Genomic DNA, 12,922 nt, shown 5'->3' with positions numbered 1-12,922 from the left:
GACTCCAATATGGAGGAAAGGAAGCACTCAGGATCCACGTAACAGGAGGGAAGCAGCCTGTCATGTACTGCAAAATGTCCAATTAGAAATATCAGAGGGAGAGGGAGAGGGTGGGATGATTTGGGAGAATGACATTCTAACATGTATACTATCATGTGAATTGAATCGCCAGTCTATGTCTGACGCAGGATACAGCATGCTTGGGGCTGGTGCATGGGGATGACCCAGAGAGATGTTTTGGGGAGGGAGGTGGGAGGGGGTTCATGTTTGGGAATGCATGTAAGAATTAAAGATTTTAAAATTTAAAAAATAAAAAACTAAAATTAAAAAAAAAATCAATATGTTTCATCAGAAATGTTATTAAAGAAATTGAATCCAAAAAAAAAAAAAAAAACAAATACAGAGCAGCCCTTTGGAATGTGCAGTTAAGCTGTGGAGGAGGATGCCTTTTCATGACTTGAAGGTAGCTAAGTTCCACACAAGAGATAGTGTTAAGAAAGAGGTCAAGGGTGTAATTTAATCTCCCCATTTAAGAGATGAAACAAGGAAACAATTGCAAACAAAGGCAGTCAGATAGGCAGAAAAGGAAGGGTGCTAAGAGTTCATGTGTGTGGAGGCTGCCAAGTGGGGGCACCAAGTGTAGCATTTACTGACCGGCTTTAGATTTACGTCACCCTGTGTTTAACTCCAAGCTCTTCAACTGAATAGCTATGTCACCTTGGGCAATTCACTTACTTCTCTATCTTTTCCCCCCAAAATGTGAATCATAACATCTATAACATAAGGCTGTTGCAATATGGACAGTCCAGAGAAAATGTCATGTCAAGGAAACCACAGACAAAAGGAGGGGTGGTGGGGAGAGACTTCTTGAAGGAATTTGTCGCAGGAAGATCAAGAAACCTGAACATATTAGAAACAGTGCTTAAGAAGTTACATTTGATTTCCAGAGGAGTCATCTAGTAGGGGGGTGAGGTATAAGGTAAACAAGCACAATGAATGTACAACAAACACCCTCCATCAATTCGCCTTTCAAGAATGCAAATGAGAATAAAGATTTGATTGATCTCAGATAATATGGTATGAATATTTATCAATAATTTCAACTAAATCTGAGAATTCTTTCCATTCTGCTTCTATATAACATAAATTAATTGATTGATTTTAATCTAATTGATTTTAGTCACTAAATACTGCCTCTCTTTCAGTGCAGGGTGCAAAATTATCTATAAATAGAGATTCAACACCCCTTGGTTTGTAATTTAGTTTTGTGATTTATGGAAAGAATTCCCTTCCCATTATTCATAGAGTTAAGGTTGTGACATCCTATAATTTGACACTTACTTTTAATTCTTGGCTATTCAGAAGTGTTTATAGGCCTCTGTGTTTAATTAATTTCTTTTTTTTCTAAATGGTCAAAAGCAGGAAGATTATAATGACTAAGTTGTCATGTTTATGGATTCCATCAGACTGACTGATTTTCAAGCAAAAAAAAATACAAACAGTTGCAGTTAACTGATTTTATTTTCCTTGAATTAAACATTTTTAATGAGAATAATGTCACAAAAATATACTTGGCTCTGCATAAAAAGAAAAAAATGTAAGGTTAATTTTAAGGCGAGGTTGGACCTTTTAAAATCTGAAAGAAAACATGCTTGAGTGATTGATTTATATTTTAAAGGCTTCTCAAAGCAAATGAAAACATCTCCTCTAAGAAAGAGAAGAAAGAGTTCCACATCTTCAAAGACTACCAGAGAATTCCTTTAACTTGTTTTGTTAAGGCTTCTGATTAAACAAGAGGTCAAAGTTCACTCTTACTCAGCTTTATAATTACTTTCAGACTGAATACTGAGAAAATTGGCAATAAAAAACCCTGTCTAACACTTTAGAGTATACTTTTCACACATTTAATCAGTTGTTTGCTTGCCTTACAGGCCCCACCAGGAAGAGTTTATCATGAAGCTTTCCAGGGAAATTACAACTTCTGGGTTACAGCTCCAGAATTCACTCTTCTTGAGAGCAATTTCTTCCAGGGTTACCATATCAGACAAGATTAGTAGTTAGCAATCACTTAAAAGGTATTACTATTATTTTTGTTTCCACCTGTACTTTCCCTGTCATCTAGGTAAAATGCTCCTCTGTGCATTAGATAGAGATACAAACTCCCAAGAGGAAAAAACCTGCATTTTACATTCTGTATCTTCATATGCACATCATGTTGTACTATGAGTGCCTGGAACTTAATAAATATTTAATTTAGATAATTTGGCTTCTATATTCCACAAAGTTGGCTGCCATTTTTGAAGGCATTTAATCATCTTTATGGTGCAATAGAGGCCAAATATCAGAGCAAAAAGACTACAGGTTATTTTAATTCATCAGCCCTGGGCATGATTTCTTATTTCCCCACTGTATTGGCTGTATAGCCCAGAAGAAATTTACTTAATCTTTTTGAATCTCAGTTTCCACATCTGATAACATTAACTTCTCTAGGGGGTATTGTAGAGATTAGCGGTAAGGTCATAATAATAACTAACATATACTGAGACCCATGTGGAAATTCTCTAGGCTTTAAGTGCTTCTAACATTTGGTAATCTAGACTCCGTGTTCACTTTCATATGATTTTTGGGATTAGTGTATTTCTTTGGAACTCCAAGTTGTCTCCGGGTAAATTTGCTAGTTTTTTTCTTATTACAGCTACACATAATATCCTAAATTCACATGCTAGTTTAGCTCTTCAAGTATTTAACAAGAGTTTGCAGGCTACCTTTTCTTTTCTGTTTTCTTTTTCTCCATCTCTTGGTTAAACATTGAGAGTTTTTGAACTATCCTCTATATCTGCCAAGGCTTTCATCTCCCAGGTTAACGTTCACTCATCAAACTCCCATTTTCCAATAATTTCTTACAATCTGTTGGCCAAAGTGAATATACTATTCCACCATGCAATAAGAAATACAGAATTCATAGAGACAGTTACTTTATGCTTTAGGATTTCAAAGTACTCAGCTGGAATTAGCTGAGCTATTTCAAATCCTAAAAGATGATGTTGTTAAAATACCACACTCAACATGTCAGCAAATTTGGAAACTCATCAGTGGCCACAGGTCTGGAAAAGGTCAGTTCTCCTTCCAATCCCAAAGAAAGGTAATGCCAAAGAATGTTCAAACTATCATACAATTGCACTTATTTAACATGCTAGCAAAGTAATACTCAAAATCCTTCAAGCTAGGCTTCAGCAGTACATGAACCAATACATTCCAGATGTAAAAGTTGGATTTAGAAAAGGCAGAAGAACAAGAGATCAAATTGCCAATATCTGCTGGATCATTGAAAAGCAAGAGAGTTCCAGAAAAACATCTCCTTTTGCTTTATTGACTACACCAAAGCCTTTGACTGTGTGGATCATACCAAACTGTGGAAAATTCTCAAAGAGATGGGAATACCAGACCACCTGACCTGCCTCCTGAGAAATCTGTATGCAGGTGAAGAAGCAACAGTTAGAACCAGATACGGAACAATGGACTGGTTCACAATTAGGAAAAGGATATGTCAAGGCTGTATATTTCCATCCTGCTTATTTAAATTAAATGCAAAGTACAACATGCAAAATGCCAGGCTGGATGAAGCACAAGCTGAAATCAAGATTGTTCGGAGAATAATTAACAATCACAGATATAGAGATGCTGCTGCTGCTAAGTTGCTTTAGTCATATGTCTGACTCTGTGCGACCCCACAGACAGCAGCCCATCAGGCTCCTCTGTCCTTGGGATTCTCCAGGCAAGAACACTGGAGTGGGTTGCCATTTCCTTCTCTAGATATGGAGATGGCACCACCCTAATGGCAGACAGCGAAGAGGAACTAAAGAACCTCTTGATGAACATGAAAGAGGAGAGTAGAAATGTTGGCTTAAAACTCAACATTCAAAAAACTAAGATCATGGTATCCAGTTACATCACTCCATGGTAAATAGATGGAGAAATAATGGAAACAGTGATAGACTTTTATTTTGGGGGTCTCCAAAATCACTGCAGATGGTGACTGCAGCCATGAAATTAAAAGATGCTTGCTCCTTGGAAGAAAACCTATGACTAACCTAGACAGCATAGTAAAAAGCAGACACATTACTTTGCTGACAAAGGTCTGTCTAGTCAGGGTTATGGCTTTTCCAGTAATCATGCATGGATGTGAGAGCTGGACTATAAAAACAGCTGAGCACTGAAGTATTGATGCTTTTGAACTGTGGTGTTGGAGAAGACTCTTGAGAGTCCCTTGGACTGCAAGGAGATCTAACCAGTCCATCCTAAAGGAAATCAGTCCTGAATATTCATTGGAAGGACTGATGCTGAAGCTGAAACTCCAATACTTTGGCCACCTGATGCAACAAACTGATTCACTGGAAGAGACCCTGATGCTGGGAAGGATTGAAGGCAGGAGAAGAAGGGGAAGACAGAGGATGAGATGGTTGGATGGCATCACCAACTCAATGGACATGAGTTTGAGCAAGCTCTGGGAATTGGGGAAGGATAGGGAAGTCTGGTATGCTGCAGTCCATGGGGTTACAAAGAGTTGGACATGACTGAGCAACTAAACTGACCTGAAGAGGAACTGAAGAGCCTCTTGATAAGGGTGAAAGAGGAGAGTGAAAAAGCTGGCTTAACACTCAACATTCAGAAAACTAAGATCATGGTATCCAGTCCCATCACTTCATGGCAATAGATGGGGGGAAAGTAGAAAGAGTGACAGACTTTTATTTTCTTGAGCTCCAAAAACACTGTGGATGGTGACTACAGCCATGAAATTAGAAGACGCTTGCTCCTTGGAACAAAAGCTATGACAAACCCAGACAGCATATTAAAAAGCAAAGACATCGCCTTGCCAACAAAGGTCCATCTAGTCAAAGCTATGGCTTTTCCAGTAATCATGTATGGATGTGAAAGTTAGACCATGAAGATGCCTGAGCACTGAAGAATTGATGCTTTCGAACTGTGGTGCTGAAGAAAATTCTTAAGAGTCCCTTGGACAACGAAGAGATCAAACCTGTCAATCCCAGACGAATTCACTGGAAGGACTGATGCTGAAGCTGAAACTCCAATATTTTGGCCATTTGATGTGCTAGAGCTGACTCAGTGGAAAAGACCCTGACATGGGAAAGACTGAGGGCAGGAGGAGAAAGGGGCAACAGAGGATGAGATGGTTGGATGGCAGCACTGACTCAATGAACATTAGTTTGAGCAAACTCCGGGAGATACTGAAAGACAGGGAAGCCTGGTGCACTGCAGTCCATGAGGTTGCAAAGAGTCGGATGCCACTTAGTGACCGAACAACTGCAAATTACTTAGTTGTTATGCTCCATTTCTACCACAGATTTAGTATATACTTTCTTTTAGAAGTAGCACAATATACTTTTTCTCATACTGAAATTGGATCAGTGGTCAAGGAGAGCATGAAACTGTTATAGTTGGTTTCCTCAGTCCTGTGCAGTTGTTTTTTCTAAGCCAAATGCAAGAGTCTATTTATATTTTATTAATATTCACTGAATGCCTACTATATGCAATATGATGCTATATGATGCTGAGCCCCATGAAAAACAAAAAAAATTGTAGGTTTCCTTTCTACTCTTAAGGAACCAGTAGGAAGGAATAGGGAAAAGGGAAGAGGGGACAGGGAGAAAGAAGAACAGTAAAAGAAAAGAAGAAAGTCAAATGGTAGGACAATGAATGTGGGCCCAAGGTGTAAGAGATCAGAATTATGACTCAAAAATGAAATACTGGTAGAAGCAGTGTGTCCTTATTTGAAAGCTGAAAGTAGGACAGCTACAGGAAGTGCTTTTAAATGTTTGTTAAATGTCATACGGGTATTTTAATCCTCTTGTTCCTACAGTCTGAGTAGTTTTGAATCTCGGTTCTGTTTTTTGCCATATTAGCTACCTTTCTCAATCTATGTCATTTGCAAGTTTGATTCATCTCCTTTGACTTGAGTATATACCCATACATTTGATATTTACCTTTGTCTCTGTGCACTACAGTTTAGTTTAAATCTAAAAATAAATGACCTAGAGTATATTTTATTCTCTCAAAAAACAGTAGAGTTCTTAAGGGAGAGTCACTGATCATCTGCATAAAGTTGATTGTTATGGTTATGTTGTACTTAAATCCCAATGGCTTCTTCCATAAAGCTTACATAAAGAAAGAAATGGAAACTAGTCATGGATAAGAACCCTCCAGAAAGAAGCACAGACTCTCTTAAGGCACATCAGAAATTGGGTGAAAAGAAAGAAGCAGCTACGTCCACAGTTCAGTTCCAAGTAGAATATTTCCCTCATGCGCTTACAGAAGACACCTGAAATTCTATACCGAACTCATGTAGGACTGAAAACAGCATAAAGCTCATTTCAAGCCAAGATGGAGAGTTTGCCACTAAAGACTAAATGGTAACGAATCTGCCTGCAATGCAGGTGTCCCGGGTTCAATCCCTGGGTCGGGAAGATCCCCTGGAGAAGGGAATGGCTACCCACTCCAGGATTCTTGCCTGGAGAATCCCATGGGCAGAAGAGCGTGGTGGGTTACAGTTCATGGGGTGGCAAAGAATCAGAAACGACTGAGTGACTAACACTTTCATCACTTTTTTTTTTTTTTTGAGAGTACTAAAGTGGGTCCTTCAGGAAGAAACAAACAAAAGATAGAAGAAAGAAATGAAATGTAAGAAGCAAACATAATTTGAATGAATATGAAATGTGTCCTACATCTATTTTGAATTAGAGAAGACTGGCGTGCTGCGATCCATGGGGTCGCAAAGAGTCGGATATGATTGAGCGACAGAACTGAACTGAAGGCCCAGATAGCTGTTTGCCTCTTTGTGCTGTGCGGTGCTCAGTCGCTTCAGTCACATCCAACTCTTTGCAACCCCATGGACTGTAGCCCACCGGGTTCCTCTGTCCAAGGGATTTTCTGAGCAAGAATACTGTAGTGGGTTACCATGCCTTCCTCTAGGGGATCTTCCTGACCCTGGGACGGAACTTGAGTCTTCTGCTTCTCCTGCATCGCGGGCAGATTCTTTACCGCTGAGCCTCCTGAGAAGCCTACTTGTGTCTTTACCACTTTCAAAAGTCTCTCCAAGATATCAAGCTCATACCTCCTTATATTTCTGATGAATAGAAGTTCATCAGCTTATGTATGTAAGTAAAATTAGAATGTATGAAGGATAAAGTACTAGAACTTTCCCAACGAAAGTATGAAGGTGCTCAAAGAAAAAGAAAGATCCCAGAGTTACAAATTAAAACTGTACTTACATGAGGGATGGCAGGCTTCTGTAACACTGACTTTCCTATTTGAATCATTCTCTCTAATGAAAATATATCAATACAAGGAGTTCCAAAGTATATTGTTAAGGGGGGAAGAAAAGCAGTGATTAGGGAGGAGATACAAAGGAAATTTACTTTTCATTATATGTTCTTTGTTCTTTGAAATTTATACCATGTACCTATATTGCTTATTCAAGATATTAATGATGTATTCAGTTAATTGATTTTAGAATAGTATCAAAGAAAAAAATCTAAAAAATAATTTGGTTTGCTTTGAATAAAATAAGAGGGGATATACGGATACTAGGCACTCAAGGTTATAATCAAATATAAGTTATATTTAAATGTGATCCCATGAAAATATTATCAATATTTTTAAAGCAAAAGTGGAGCTTTGTTCCAAATTTCTAAATTTTGTTTCTGGAGACCAGCCTTCTAATAGCTTGAAATGTACTTTTTTCTCCCCTTACATTAACTCCATGACATGTCCTCACTTCTAGTGTTAATTAGGTAGAGTTTGAAAAATTTCCCCATCAGAGTTGTTATCTATTATACATGACTAATACATGGAAACAGTAAGATTTTTTTTCCAATTAACCTGAAGGACTTGGAAAAATGACTTTGAGATTTAACACTGAGAACTTTTAACTACTTTTTGAATAGCACAAAAACTTAAAGTTCCATAAGACATTATTTTTTAAAGATTAGCATTAGAATTAAAATAAAGGAATTATAAGCAAATGTGAAGAATGCAAATTCCTAAATTAAACATTTAAAACCATTGAAATGTGGAAAATTATACTTAGAGCAGGTTTATAAATAAATCAAGAAAACAAATTATTTCTTATTTTTAACCCTTATTTTATAACATCTCAGGGTACATGCAGCCAATTTAAGGACATTTAAAAGCTTCAGACAACTTTGTATGTAAATTTTACTTAAAATGTATAATAGAAACACATCAAATGCGATTTATTGAGAGCGCACCACATCTAAGACATGGTGTGGTGCGCCCTGTTAACGTTACTTCTTTTAATTTCCAGAACAACCCATGAGGTAGGTTTTATTATCTTAATTCTATACACATGAAGATTAAGGCATAGGAAAATGAAGTAATAAAGAAAAGATCACACAGCTGGTCAAGAGTAGAGCTAGGACCTTGCTGATGTTACTCTGACTCTAATTTTTATATTTTTGACCATTCTGTTAAATGCTTCAAGGAGAAACAAGGTTTGGCATAACATTAGAAAATTAAAAGGATTATTTAAAAGAGGTCAAGGATCATCAACATAAAGAAAAGACATGTCTTAAGCACCTAAGCTAACTCATATACAGGTATGGTCAAAAAGCTTTTGAAAAGAGCTTTTGTTTTTAATTTGGTGACAGGAAAAAGTAACACTGGCATCTAAATTCATCCTAAGCTCATTAACATACATTCATTCATCAAATGTAATTCATTCACTTTTATCAGTAGAAACCAATAAGATTGCTTAGGTCTGGGCAAGTATGATTGGAGTCTCCACCTTAGGTAGATTAATGAATACTTGGAAAAGGCAAATGAGAAGGGCGCAGCAGAGGACAAGATAGCATCACAGACTCAATGGCCATGAATTTCAGCAAACTCCAGGAGACAGTGGAGGACAGAGGAGCCTGGCATGCTACAATCCATGGGGTCACAAAGAGTCAGACATGACTTAGTGACTGAAAACAACCACCACAGGTCTGTTCCCACATTACAAAGCCACTGAAATACCTGCTCTGTGTCTTGTCTCTTCCATTGAGAAATCCAGATCTGGAAAGGTGACTTTAATAGACATTGAGAAGGATCAGAAGTTGAACTTCCTTCTTCACAAGTTTTTACAATGAAGTTTGTTTAATGGCTTTTGTATAGGAAGTTTGTATTTGTTTAAGTAGAGCAAAATGATTAGATCTGATAGAGTGCCTGAAGAACTACGGATGGAGGTTTGCGACACTGTACAGGAGGCAGTGATCAAGACAATCCCCAATAAAAAGAAATTTAAAAACACAAAATGGTTGTCTGAGGAGGTCTTACAAATAGCTAAGAAAAGAGAAGTGAAAGGCAAAGGAGAAAAGCAAAGATATACCCATTTGAATGCAGAGTTCCAAAGAATAGCAATGAGAGATAAGAAAGCCTTTCTCAGTGATCAATACAAAGAAATTGAGGAAGATAATAGAATGGAAAAGACTAGAGATCTATTCAAGAAAATTAGAGATACCAAGGGAACAATTCACATAAAGATGGGCACAATAAAGGACAGAAATGGTACAGGAGAAGATATTAAGAAGAGGTGGCAAAAATACACAGAAACTATACAAAAAAATCTTCATGACCCAGATAACCATGATGGTGTGATCACACACCTAGAGCCAGACATCCTGGAATGCAAAGTCAAGTGGGCCTGAGGTAGCATCTCTATGAACAAAGCTAGTGGAGGTGATGGAATTCCAGTTGAGCTATTTCAAATCCTACAAGATGATGCTGTGAAAGTGCTACATTCAATATGTCAGCAAATTTGGAAAACTCAGCAGTGGCCATAGGACTGGAAAAGGTCCATTTTCATTACAATTGCAAAGAAAGGCAATGCTGAAGAATGGTCAAACTACCGCACAATTGCACTCATCTCAGACGCTAGCAGAGTAATGCTCAAAATTCTCCAAGTCAGGCATCAACAGAACGTGAACCATGAACTTCACGGTGGTTAAGTTGGTTAAGTTGGATTTAGAAAAGACAGGGAACCAGACATCAAATTGCCAACATCTGCTGGATCATAGAAAGAGCAACAGAGTTCCAGAGAAACATCTACTTCTGCTTTATTGACTACACCAAAGCCTTTGACTGTGCGGATCACAACAAACTGTGGAAAATTCTTCAAGAGATGGGAATACCAGACCACCTGACCTGCCTCCTGAGAAATCTGTATGCAGGTCAAGAAGCAACAGTTAGAACCAGACATGAAACAACAGATTGGTTCCAAATTGGGAGAGGATTACTTCAAGGCTGTATATTGTCACCCTATTTATTTAACTTATATGCATCATGAGAAATTCAAAGTTGGATGAAGCACAAGCTGGAATCAAGATTGCCGGGAGAAATATCAATAACCTCAGATACTCAGATGATACCACCCTTACAGCAGAAAGTAAAGAACTAAAGAGCCTCTTGATGTAAGTGAAAGAGGAAAGTCAAAAAGTTGGCTTAAAACTCAACATTCAGAAAACTAAGGTCATGGCATCTGGTCCCATCACTCCATGGCAAACAGATGGGGAAACAGTGGAAACAGTGGCAGACTTTATCATTTTGGGCTCCAAAATCACTGTAAGTGGTGACTGCAGCCATGAAATTAAAACACATTTGCTTCTTGGAAGTAAAGTTATGGCCAACCTAGACAGTATATTGAAAACCCGAGACATTATTTTGCTGACAAAGGTCCATCTAGTCAAGGCTATCGTTTTCCAGTAGTCATGTATGGATGTGAGAGTTGGACTGTAAAGAAAGCTGAGCACCGAAGAACTGATACTTTTGAATTGTGGTGCTGGAGAAGGCTCTTGAGAGTCCCTTGGACTGCAAGGAGATCCAACTGGTCCATCCTAAAGGAAATCAGTCCTGAATATTCATTGGAAGGACTGAAGCTAAAACTCCAATACTTTGGCCACCTGATGGGAAGAACTGACTCATTGGATAAAACCCTGATGCTGGGAAAGATTGAAGGCAGGAGAAGGGGATGACAGAGAATGAGATGATTGGATGGCATCACCGACTCAATTGACATGAGTGGAACTCAAGCTCTGGAAGTTGGTGATGGACAGGGAAGCCTGGCGTGCTGCAGTTCATGGGGTTGTAAAGAGTCAAACATAACTGAGTGACTGAATTGAACTGAACTGAGAGCAAAATGATTCAAAACAATGCTTAAAAAAAAAAATCTCAGCTGTTGGTAAAGCAAAGTCATCTGAACTTTTTCTTTCTTTTTAAACTATGTTATCTCAACATTTTTATCCAAATTATCCTCTTCTACGAAAAGATATACATTTTGCTAATGGAATTTCACTGTGAGTCATTTCGGTAAAAAAAAAAAAAATTCTATGGCAGAAATGTTTTGAAACTTTGCAGTTTAACAACTTCAGGAAATGTAATACATTTCGACATTAATAATAAATGCTAACTATGCATACTACCAATGGCACCCCACTCCAGTACTCTTGCCTGGAAAATCCCATGGATGGAGGAGCCTGGTAGGCTGCAGTCCATGGGGTCATTTAGAGTCAGACACTGCTGAGCGTTTTCACTTTCACTTTTCACTTTCATGCATTGGAGAAGGAAATGGCAACCCACTCCAGTGTTCTTGCCTGGAGAATCCCAGGGACGAGGGAGCCTTGTGGGCTGCCGTCTATGGGGTCGCACAGAGTCGGACACGACTGAAGCAACTTAGCAGCAGTAGCAGCATGCATACAACCAGAAAAATAACTTTACTATAAAGGAATTGAAGGATTTTTACTACCTACACTATAACAGTAATAATATGAACTTAAAAAAAAAATCAATCCATCACAGCCAATTTAAAGTTACCTTGCATGTAAAGCAACATTCATATATGCCTCATGCTTCATTTATCATTTTGAAATTAGAGATATTAAAAGCTAGAAAAACACTTAGGAATACAACTAAATTTACACTCATTTATTTACTCACTGAAAATAATTAAAAATTAATCTTGTGTTTTGATTTGTAGTCAGAAAACCCATTATTTTATACACACACACAGCCATTTAACACTAAAATGTCTCATATCCTTTTCTTTGATACTCAGTACATTTTTTTTTTTTAGTTTTGCCATTTGATATCACCTTTTTCCTAGTCATAAGCATTTTAATTTGATATGTCAGCAGTTACCTATAGGGGACTGTCAACTGCTTTAGAGTCATGCTGCAAATCATGATTGAAAGATTTACTTTTAGTATAATGACAGCTTCACATATTAATCAGATCATCAGAGACATGTTTGCTGAGATTTAGCAATTGAGCAATAAATACAGCATGGCAGTGATAGAGCTGTTAAACTTCAGCACATAGATTTCAAATACATTTTATTGAGTTATCCAAGAAATAATCACCCTGCTAAACCCAAGTTAAACACATAATGGAATATTAGGTTGTTTAATTAAAACTGAAGTTATGCTTTACAAGTAAGTAATCTTACAAGTGGATAAAAAAGAAGGCCATGAAAATTAATTTTACTCAGTAAAAAATACACAAAGCCCTTTTGTGAAGTTGGTAAATGGGTTCAATCATTTCACCAATGTACACATGATGGAGAAATAGACTAAATAAATCAGGAGGAGGAGGTTCAGAGGAGACTTTTCGACTAAAGTAATACGGGTTGGTAAAACTCATGTACATTAAGATTACCTTTCAAGAAATCAGGAAATCCTATTACTTCTTTCTCAGAGATTCCATTGTGAGGGCTCAGTAGATAGTGACCGGAACCAGGCATTAACCTTCTTTCTAAGCTATCAGGCAGCATTCAACTACAGAAGACATTTAGGCCATTCCTATACACGGGTAATGGCACCCCACTCCAGCACTCTTGCTTGGAAAATCCCATGGA

General features: G+C 37.8%; 1 protein-coding gene across 4 annotated transcripts in view; it reads right to left on the bottom strand.

Annotated features, from left to right (window-relative positions):
• The window catches only part of NELL2 (neural EGFL like 2), a 400,596-nt gene that overhangs the window by 84,417 nt on the left and 303,257 nt on the right, over nucleotides 1-12,922 (bottom strand). The window lies entirely within an intron of this gene.

The sequence above is a fragment of the Ovis aries genome, chromosome 3, assembly GCF_016772045.2.
Source record: "Ovis aries strain OAR_USU_Benz2616 breed Rambouillet chromosome 3, ARS-UI_Ramb_v3.0, whole genome shotgun sequence".
In the NCBI taxonomy this organism is placed as follows: Eukaryota; Metazoa; Chordata; class Mammalia; order Artiodactyla; family Bovidae; genus Ovis; species Ovis aries.
This window is presented reverse-complemented; position numbering and strand designations above follow the sequence as displayed.